At 38.1% G+C, this 10,000-nt stretch overlaps 1 long non-coding RNA gene across 1 annotated transcript in view; it reads right to left on the bottom strand.

Moving 5' to 3' along the window:
* Positions 1 to 2,227, bottom strand: part of LOC136834881 (uncharacterized) — a 104,747-nt gene extending 102,520 nt beyond the window's left edge. Inside the window, exon 1 of the long non-coding RNA XR_010851904.1 lies at positions 1,179 to 2,227. This is a non-coding gene — a long non-coding RNA (uncharacterized lncRNA). The remainder of the gene's footprint in view (positions 1 to 1,178) is intronic.
* Between the last annotated feature and the right edge of the window lie 7,773 nt (positions 2,228 to 10,000).

The raw sequence follows: 10,000 nt of genomic DNA, 5'->3' as shown, positions 1-10,000 counted from the left end.
GAATCTGGTTATACATTAAGGTGAGATCATAATATCTATCGATTTATCTATCTATCTATCTACAGATACACATATATCAATTGACAATCTTTTTCATACATATACATATATACATATATATATATATATATATATATATATATATATATATATATATATATATATATATATATATATATATATATTATACCGAGACCACCGAAAGATAGATCGATTTTCGGTGGCCTTGATTATGCGCTGTACAGAAAACTCGACTGCGCCGTGGAGTACATCTCAAGTCCCCAAATGCAGAGGGACAGTCTCTTGGAAAAAAACAACCAATCTCTTTAATGGATGTTTTCTTCCGAGGTATCGTCAGGGCTTTGGTGAGTGGTTCGCGTAACGCAGGCTGTTTGTGTACACATACATACATGCATACATATATACATACATACGTACATATATGTATATATATATATTTTATATATACACATATGTATACACACACACACACACACACACACACACATATATATATATATATATATATATATATATATATATATATATATAATATATATATATATATATATATATATATATATATATATATCCAAAAATGTGTTGATGTCATTAGTTTGCGCTGCAATTCCCAATTTATATACTAAAATTATTTTATAATGTTTTTCTGGTGTAAAATCCCCAATGTATCGTTCATTTTGCCACTTCTCATTGTTTTACAATGTTGTGTGGTAATAATAATAATAATAAAATCGCTCAAAACACACCCCCTCAATTGTTTTTGTCATTAAGAAAATACTCCAGCACCTAACCTAACCTAAATAGCATTTAATATTAACAAGCATGTAGGATTATGTTTGATAACATTTCTAAAAAAAACATGTGAATAAAGATTAATGATGCAGCTAATGATGATTTATACAAAAAATCCAAAAAATTTGATATTGACACAAACAGTTAAATAAACATACCAAAATAATCCCAAAAAATAATATTTTCACACCTAGCTAATAAACATCAATAAACATGAAATATATTATTATAATAGTGCAATCAAACCTGTGAATAATGATTAATGTTTGAAATACTGGCGATTAATGCATAAAATAAGCAAATTATTGATGATAAGGCATGAAAAAATGGTACATCATGGCAAAAAAAAATATAGTTGTACTCACCAAAACTGTAGCAGTTCTTGTCTTGTTCAGTAATTCTCTAGAGCACTCTGTTGTATTAATCCATAAACAGGTCTTACTTAGGAGTGGTTGGGAGCGGAGTGGGGCGGGAAAGGGTGGCTGGCAATATTGAAAAAACTAGGCCACAATTTGCTGTTCTAGTGAGCTAACAGAAATACGAAGATATATTACTGTCTGGTGTAAGTCCACAGCTACAAAGATCCGCTCAGTCGTCGCCACAGAGTTTGGCAGTCTTCAAGGCACTGGAACCCCACAGATATTTGTTCATTCTGTCCATTTTGTCCTTGTTCAGGGTCAGTCTTTCTTGGAATAACTGCAAGGGGGAACGACCTGCTTCCTGGAACAGTTTTCTTCCTTCTTCCTGCTGCAACAGGTGTTCAGCCTCAACATTAGAAAGTTCCACATGTTAGGAACCTCTGCTCATGATGGTGGCACTGACACTGTCTTCGAAACTGATGGGGATGGCACTCTTGTCCACAAGTATAGGCCTAACGTACTAGTGACACAAGGAAATGAATCATCACATTCTGTATTACTATTACTGTTATGGGGATGCACTTACTGTTGTGTCACTGTTACTACAGTCGTCATAATGAATATGAGTTCCCTTTCTCTTTCTGTTCAACAGGATTCTGCTTCCCACATTAGGCCTACTAACCTTCTCTTGACGTTTCTTTTTAATATCACTACTTTCAAATTTGCCCTCACATTTCATGACACTGTCACCGAGATCTAGAACGGAAGAGGCTCATAATAATCATGTTTTATCCCTTTCACCATCATTTGGACACACAACATCATCCAGAATAGCTTTGCCATTACCGCAGAAGTCACCGACTCAGAACAATTTCCCTTTTTGCTTTTTTTACACAACCCGTGGAAGGAATACCCATATTAAACACTTCCATACAATCTACGATGTCTAAACTCACTATAGCGATAACACCATGCCTCGATAATCAATAATACCGACGATAATAGCGAAAAAAGTGAGTTATCGACGGAGAAATCGCGAGAGTTCAGTGAGTACTGAATATTCCGAGCGCTGCTCAGCTTATATTGTTAGTTTCTACGGCCGTTATCCCTTATAACGGCCCAGTTCTGTCGGGCAAACGCCGATTCAATTTCACCAATCGCTGCTTGACGTAAAAGCGAATTTGCCGGACAGAATTACAAAAGAACGAATATAATAAAGAAGGTGACTATTGCAGGCGTTTGTTCACACTCGGTCTAGGCCTAAACTCGGAGAATGAAGTGCGTGTTTGTGCCCACTGAAGAAAAAAGTGGAAGTTCTTGTTGTACGTGTTGTGTCCACTGAAAAAAACAATGGCAGTTCAGTGGAGAACTGAAGCAGAGGTCTCCTTAATGGAAAATATAAGTGGGATTCCAGCCCTGTGGAACCCCAGACTACCATCGTATTGAATGCTGTATGCGTTTGTTCACATATGGTCTAGACCTAAACTCTGATATTGCTGTATTTGTCTATTGAAAGAAAATAATGGCAGTTCAATGAACAACTGAAGCCGAGGCATCATTATTAGTAAAAATTAAGTGGGATTCCAGTCCAGTGGAACGCCAGACATCCATCGTATTCCGAAAAATTCCCGAAGAAACATCAATACGAAGATATACTGATGTTGGCCTACAGCTGAAGGCGACATTTCCAGAGATAGGCCTACCTGGAACAGACTCAGGTACGTGTATGATTATCTATTTATTCAGTAAACTGAATATCATTATTTTGGGACCAATTTTTGTCCGTGCTAAGTCTGGCCATGTGGGTTAGCCCAACAATTAATTAGGCCGACCTGCACGACCAGACTAACATAGGCCTATTTCAAACCTGAATTTCTTTCGAAGTGGCGCATAGCATGTTTCTCGAGGACTAGATTCATTTCATTCATTAATAAGATTATACGTTTAATTATCTAAAATATTTTCTGATATCTGTGTCGAATGTCTGTGTCTAATATCAGTTTCGAACATTTGCGTTGAATAGCTGTGTCGAATATCTGTCTCGCAAATCTGCCGTATACTTGTGTCGTATACTTGTGTCGTATACTTGTGTCGAATAATTGTGTTGAATATCTGTTTCGAATACCTGCGTCGAATACGCTTCGAATATTTGTGTCGAATATTTTTATCTCGAATATCTGCGTCGAATATTTGTGTTGATTATTTGTGTCGAATATCTGCGTCGAATATTTGTGCTGAATAAATGCGTTGAATAATTGCTTTGAATATTTGTGTAGAATACCCGCGTCGAATATCTGTGTCGAATATCTGCGTCGAACATTAAAGTAATTCAAGCTTGATGGAAAAACTAGAATGATTCCTTAAAAAAAGAATAATAAGAAGTGACTTGGGTTCAATATCCTTCAAGGAAGGTCGGCGGGGGTTTTGGGGGGGGGGGGAAGGATCCCCGACGGATGGAGGGAAGGATGGCCAGTGATCGACTCAATCAGGAGGAGATCCTGAAAACGAAGGAGAGACCCCCCAAAGGATTTTCCCGAGATGGATGTGAGGGGCCCCAAATACAAGCAGAGAGAGAGAGAGAGAGAGAGAGAGAGAGAGAGAGAGGTAGTTAAGTAGGGAAAGCGAGTGGTAACAGAGAGACAGAGAGAAAGTTATGCACATCGAATGGAACTTCCTCCTCAGCCACAGAGGAGGAGGAGGAGGAGGAGGAGGAGGAAGATCAAATGTCGAAATGGACAAGTTCCGAATTGCTGAGCGGGCCAAGTCCACCTTTGATCTGGCGTGATCCTGATGGAGGCGAAATACCTGTTTTAAGTGCGGTTAGACTATACTAGTTTTATTATGGTTGCTTGATTTCCTCTCTTCTCTTTTACTGTCAATTTCCGTTTCAGCCTGAATGACCTCATTGGTCCCAGTGCTCGGTCTGTGGCCTAAAATTTAGGCCAAAGACCAAGACTGGGAAGATTTCTAAGGCACTGGGAACGGTCCTAATTCTTTGGGAAGATTTTCAATGAGTTAAGGTTTTCAAACACTTCGGGGAAGATGCTGAATATTTTTTTTAAGATTTTAATATTTTTTTAAGATTTGTATATTTTTGGGGAATTAAAACTCTTTTGGGAGTTTTTAAAACTCACTGGGAAGATCTCCAAGGCGTTGGGAAGGTCCTAAGTTATTTCGGGAAGATTCTGAAGGCTTTTGGGAAGATTCTGAAAAGTGTTTGAAGATTTTAATATTTTGGGAAATTAAAACACTTTGGGGAGTTTTCAAAACTCACTGGGAAGATTTCTAAGGTATGTTGGGAAGACTTTGAATGGGTCAAAGAGACTTAGAAACATTTTTGGGAAGACTCTGAATACTTTTTTAAAAACTTAAGCAATTTTGGGAAGATGTGAAACACTTAAAGGAAGATTTAAAGTGCTTTCAGAATATATACTAAGTATTCTAAGTATTTCTCCTCCGTCATATTTATCTATTTATCACCTCTCTCTCTCTCTCTCTCTCTCTCTCTCTCTCTCTCTCTCTCTCTCTCTCTCTCTCTCTCATACACACAAAAACACGCGTCTGCTACTCTGAGTGCATCTGAATACTCAAACTCTCTCTCTCTCTCTCTCTCTCTCTCTCTCTCTCTCTCTCTCTCTCTCTCTCTGTGAGCGCAATAACAATGCGTAGATTTTAAAGAAAATTGAAATTTCAATTTTCTTTAAAAGAAATAAAGAAACAGAAAGAGGTAAGATAGGAAGAATTATCTTTCTTCGGCGCAATCGAGCTTTCTGTACAGCGTATAATCAAGGCCACCGAAAATAGATATATCTTTCGGTGGTGTCGGTATAATGATGTATGAGCAGCGGCCCATGAAACTTTAACCACTGCCCAGTGGTGGCCTGTCCTATATCGTTGCCAGACGCACGATAATGGCTAACTTTAACCTTAAATCAGATAAAAAGTACTAAGGCTAGAGGGCTGCAATTTGGTATGTTTGATGATTGGAGGGTGGATGATCAACATACCAATTTGCAGCCCTCTAGCCTCAGTAGTTTTTCAGATCTGAGGGCGGACAGAAAAAGTGCGGACAGAAAAACTGCGGACAGAAAAAGAGCGGACGGACAAACAAAGCCGGCACAATAGTTTTCTTTTACAGAAAACCAATGAAAAGGAATAGATGATGTGGAAGACATAACTCAGAAAAAAAAAAATCATACATAAAAATGGACCTTTCCATTACACAAAATAATCTGAAGCCAATATTAATATAGATAATTCTATATTCCCTCTGTTATTATGACGGCGGATGTTATCATGTATTACACCCTCCCCTGGGGAGGAGGGGGGAGAAAGGGGAGGGGGAGATTCCTAGCACTAATGAGGTGATTACCTCTCTCTCTCTCTCGTGTGATAAACATAAGGACATATATTGCCTTGGGAACATTAGTTTGTTGTGGAAGTTAATGTGATGACGGAGAGAGAGAGAGAGAGAGAGAGAGAGAGAGAGAGAGAGAGAGAGAGAGAGAAAGGAGCAAGAGAGATGGAGAGAGGGAGGAAGAAAGATAGAGAAAGGTGGGTGAGAGAGAGAGAGAAAGAAAGAGAGAGAGAGAGAGCGAGAGAGATTGGGAGGGAGAAAAAATAAGCAAAGAGAAAGAGATAAAGAAAGGAGAAAGAGAGATAAAGAAAGGAGTGAGAGAAAGTAGCGAGAGAGACAGACAGACAGAGAGAAAGTCGAAGCAGGTACGAGAAATACATCACAGACCAAACCCCGCCTCATATAACTCCGCCCAAAATCACTGTCCGGGCGACATGAAACATCGCCCTCATTAGGAGAGTGACAGATAGCGACGCCGCCGCAACACACTCGAGAAAACATCCCGGGATGATGTTGCCTGAACATCCAGTCGCGACGTGACAAAATATAACAGGAATATATTTGAAGTTTCCCACAAATGCTTTCCGACTCTGTGCCTTTGTCTGCAAAAGCTGCAGAATCTGATGAAAAAAGTGTGAATTCACTAGAATAATAATAATAATAATAATAATAATAATAATAATAATAATAATAATAAAAAGTAGTATTACCATGGAGAGGGTAATTTATAGCAGTAAGAGGACCTCTCTCTCTCTCTCTCTCTCTCTCTCTCTCTCTCTCTCTCTCTCTCTCTCTCTCTCTCTCTAACTGACACTCGTGGGTGTGATTTGTAAGGGTAAAAAAGGATTAAGTAGAACTGCTTATATAAGTAAGATGGAGCAGTTAGGCTTATCCCTGAGAGAGAGAAGAGAGAGAGAGAGAGAGAGAGAGAGAGAGAGAGAGAGAGAGAGAGAGAGAGAGAGAGCTTAGTCGTTTCTTCATTAAGGAAGACAAATATGAGAGGTGGATCTTCCTCAAACTGGTCGAAATTGTTCAAACGATTACTTGTAAAGAGTTAGGTTTATTACTATTATTATTGTTATTATTATTATTATTATTGTTATTATTATTATTATTATTATTATTATTATTATTATTATTATTATTATTATTATTATTATTATTATTATTATTGAGATGGGTAAGGGGCGCCCCCTGGCCCTTGTGATATAATGGTGCTTTTGGTTCTCACAAATTTTGAAAAGTCATGAAAAATTTAATTTTTTTAGTTAGTAGAATGGGAAAGTTACTACGTTTCCAATGGGAGAATAATTCATTGAATAGTTTCATATTCTAATTGATTATATATAATGTATCTCAGAGCGTACCTAATCTAACTCAGGAATTACCTAATATAACTCAGAATTTACCTAATATCGCTTAGAGCTTACCTAAACTACTTCAGGAATTTACCGAGTATAACTCGGAGGTTACCTAAGATAACTCAAAGCTTACCTAACCTAACTCAGGATTACCCTATATAACTTAGAGCTTACCTAACCTAACTCAGGAATTACCTAATGTCACTTAGGACTTAGCTAAGGTAACTCAGAACTTGCCCAGTATAACTCGGGGCTTACCTAATCTAACTCAGTCCTGGACTAAATGTTAAGTATACCTTAGTTTTACCAAATCAGACAGAACAATATAATTTACCTACAGAAGAAATAAATGGAAACGATTGTGAACACCAAACTCGTTTTACATCAGGGTCACAAAATACCGTTCCAGTCAGAGAAAATGGATCAAGAATTATTAAAAATCCCTGACAGATATTCAGAAATTAGGGCTATTTACAGAAGAAATAAATGGAAACGACTGCTAACACCAACTCGTTTCACATCGGGATCACAAAATAACGTTCCAGTCAGGGAAAAACTGTTCAGGAATGATTAAAAATCCCTGACAGATATTCAGATATTGGGGTTATTTACAGAAGAAATAAATGGAAACGACTGCTGACACCAACTCGTTTCACATCGGGATCACAAAATAACATTCCAGTCAGGGAAAAATTGTCCTAAAATAGAGCAAACACGATTGACAGATATTCTGAAATTGTAGAAATTATTAGAGCCATCTACAGAAGAAATAATACCAAACGATTGCTGGCACGAAAGTCGTTTCACATCGGGATCACAAAATAACATCCAATCATGGGAAAATTGTCCTAAAATATAGTAAAATATGACTGAAACATAAACAAATCAGTTCCGCTCATCTCTAGATAAACTGGTTTCAAATCTAGAGGCAGGAAGAATGTTATTATTGCATTAAAACCCTATAACTGAGAGGTAAAAACCATTTCAACCCACACCTGAGACGCGCCTGCGCAGTCGGTGTGTACACTCGGGGAATAAGTAATTAGCAGTCGTAAAATCTCGACATCCACTCCAAACAAAATAGCATCGACCGTCTGCCGTTGTAAAGTGAAGCGGAGTACTGTCGTCAATCGTTTTATGGAGAGGAGACTTCAAAGAGGGTCCTTCTCTCTCTCTCTCTCTCTCTCTCTCTCTCTCTCTCTCTCTCTCTCTCTCTACGAGCGAGGAATCACTAATGAAATTTAGGTAAGGTAATTGATAAACTCCTCGTTCTTTGAAATTGACGCTTCTCTCTCTCTCTCTCTCTCTCTCTCTCTCTCTCTCTCTCTCTCTCTCTGTTCACTGTTTTTTTATTTCTTTTTCACAATGGGAAATAAATTGAATCTCTCTCTCTCTCTCTCTCTCTCTCTCTCTCTCTCTCTCTCTCTCTCTCTCTCTCTCTGTTCACTTTTTTATATCTTCTTTCACAATAGGAAATAAATTGAAAATAATCTCTCTCTCTCTCCTCTGTTCATTTTTTCCACAATAGGAAATAAGAGTGTCTCCTCTCTCTCTCTCTCTCTCCTTCTCTCTGTTACCCTTTTCTCTCTCTCTCTCCCTCTCTCTCTCTCTCTCTCTCTCTCTCTCTCTCTCTCTCTCTCTCTCTGTTCATTTTTTTCACAATAGGAAATAAGAGTGTCTCCTCTCTCTCTCTCTCTCCTTCTCTCTGTTACCCTTTTCTCTCTCTCTCTCTCTCTCTCTCTCTCTCTCTCTCTCTCTCTCTCTCTCTCTCTCTCTCTCTCTCTGCGATGGTGGGCGTTAACAGCTACTTTAGCATTCCTTTTAGGAAACCACGCGAATATGCAAATGAAACCGCACATCTCTCTCTCTCTCTCTCTCTCTCTCTCTCTCTCTCTCTCTCTCTCTCTCTCTCTCTCTTACACACACATACAAACGCGCGAGAGGATTCGAGTATTGAAGATCAAAGGAAGTCCTTCATCTCCAGGTTGAGTCTCTCTCTCTCTCTCTCTCTCTCTCTCTCTCTCTCTCTCTGTTTGTCTTTCCTCTCGAATGTTTCCCGAATCGTTTAGCCCTCTTCGCTTTGTTTCTGCTTTATCTTTTAGCGTCATTTTCATTGTCAACAAATATTTTTTTTCAAATCACCGTTTTCTTTATGCAGGAATAAAGGGCACATTCCTTATCAGATGGGAGAAGAAAAAATGTCATAACATAAATGCAAATATGAAAGTCATTCACTCTTTCCCTAATACAGATATTCCCTTTGTATATATGACAACGGACTCACTTCTCCGTCACATTCGGGATGTCTCTAGATAGCCCGCCCCCGCCCCCCTTCCATTATAGGCGCCCTCGTAAAGGCAGCACCTCGCCTAACGAAGGCTTTTGAAGCACCTCGCCTCCGGAAACACGATATTCCATAGATGGATAGATGGATAGATGGATAGATAGATAGAAAGGTAGGTATCTCGCGTCCGGACTCTCCGCTGTTGTGCAGTGAGTGAGAAATATAAGGAAAATATTTTTTTTTTATTTTTTTTTATGCTGACGACACCGAGACGGGCATGAATTTTCTAATGAATGGATTAGGGACTACAGAGGAATTTGGACAATTCGGTGCTATAGAGACGAATGTAGAGGTTTTAGAGAATTCAGTATAGCTTTCAAATTCCCTGAGAACTGGTATTGACGTAGTTCAAATTCACAGTTGCCAATTTGCATAGTTGTAGAGTCACACTTAAAACGTTTGATAAAAACTTTTTTAAATCTATGCATCTATGAAAAAAACCCGTTAAGCACATTTTGATATATTTCATTTTGCATTAATCATATTGCAAGAAAAATATATAATGTGATATTTCGATTTACTTGGCGAGTTCATTTTGAAATATGGAATATATAACAAGAGAAAGATTGTATTTTCATTTTTTTTATTGTAATTCCATATTTACCTTCAATTCTCCCTAATTCCTTTCATTTTTAGACAATAGACTTTTCTTTTCCTCTACCATAAATTGAATCTTGGCAAAATAGACTTCCCTACCTAACCTATCAAGACCTCCTTAAGACTTCTCCATTCAATCTTACTTTCCAGTCTCCCAAGACTCCTTTAC

The sequence above is a fragment of the Macrobrachium rosenbergii genome, chromosome 54, assembly GCF_040412425.1.
Source record: "Macrobrachium rosenbergii isolate ZJJX-2024 chromosome 54, ASM4041242v1, whole genome shotgun sequence".
NCBI classification, from domain to species: Eukaryota; Metazoa; Arthropoda; class Malacostraca; order Decapoda; family Palaemonidae; genus Macrobrachium; species Macrobrachium rosenbergii.
Note: the sequence above shows the minus strand (reverse complement) of the source record. Positions and strands in the feature narration are given on the sequence as shown.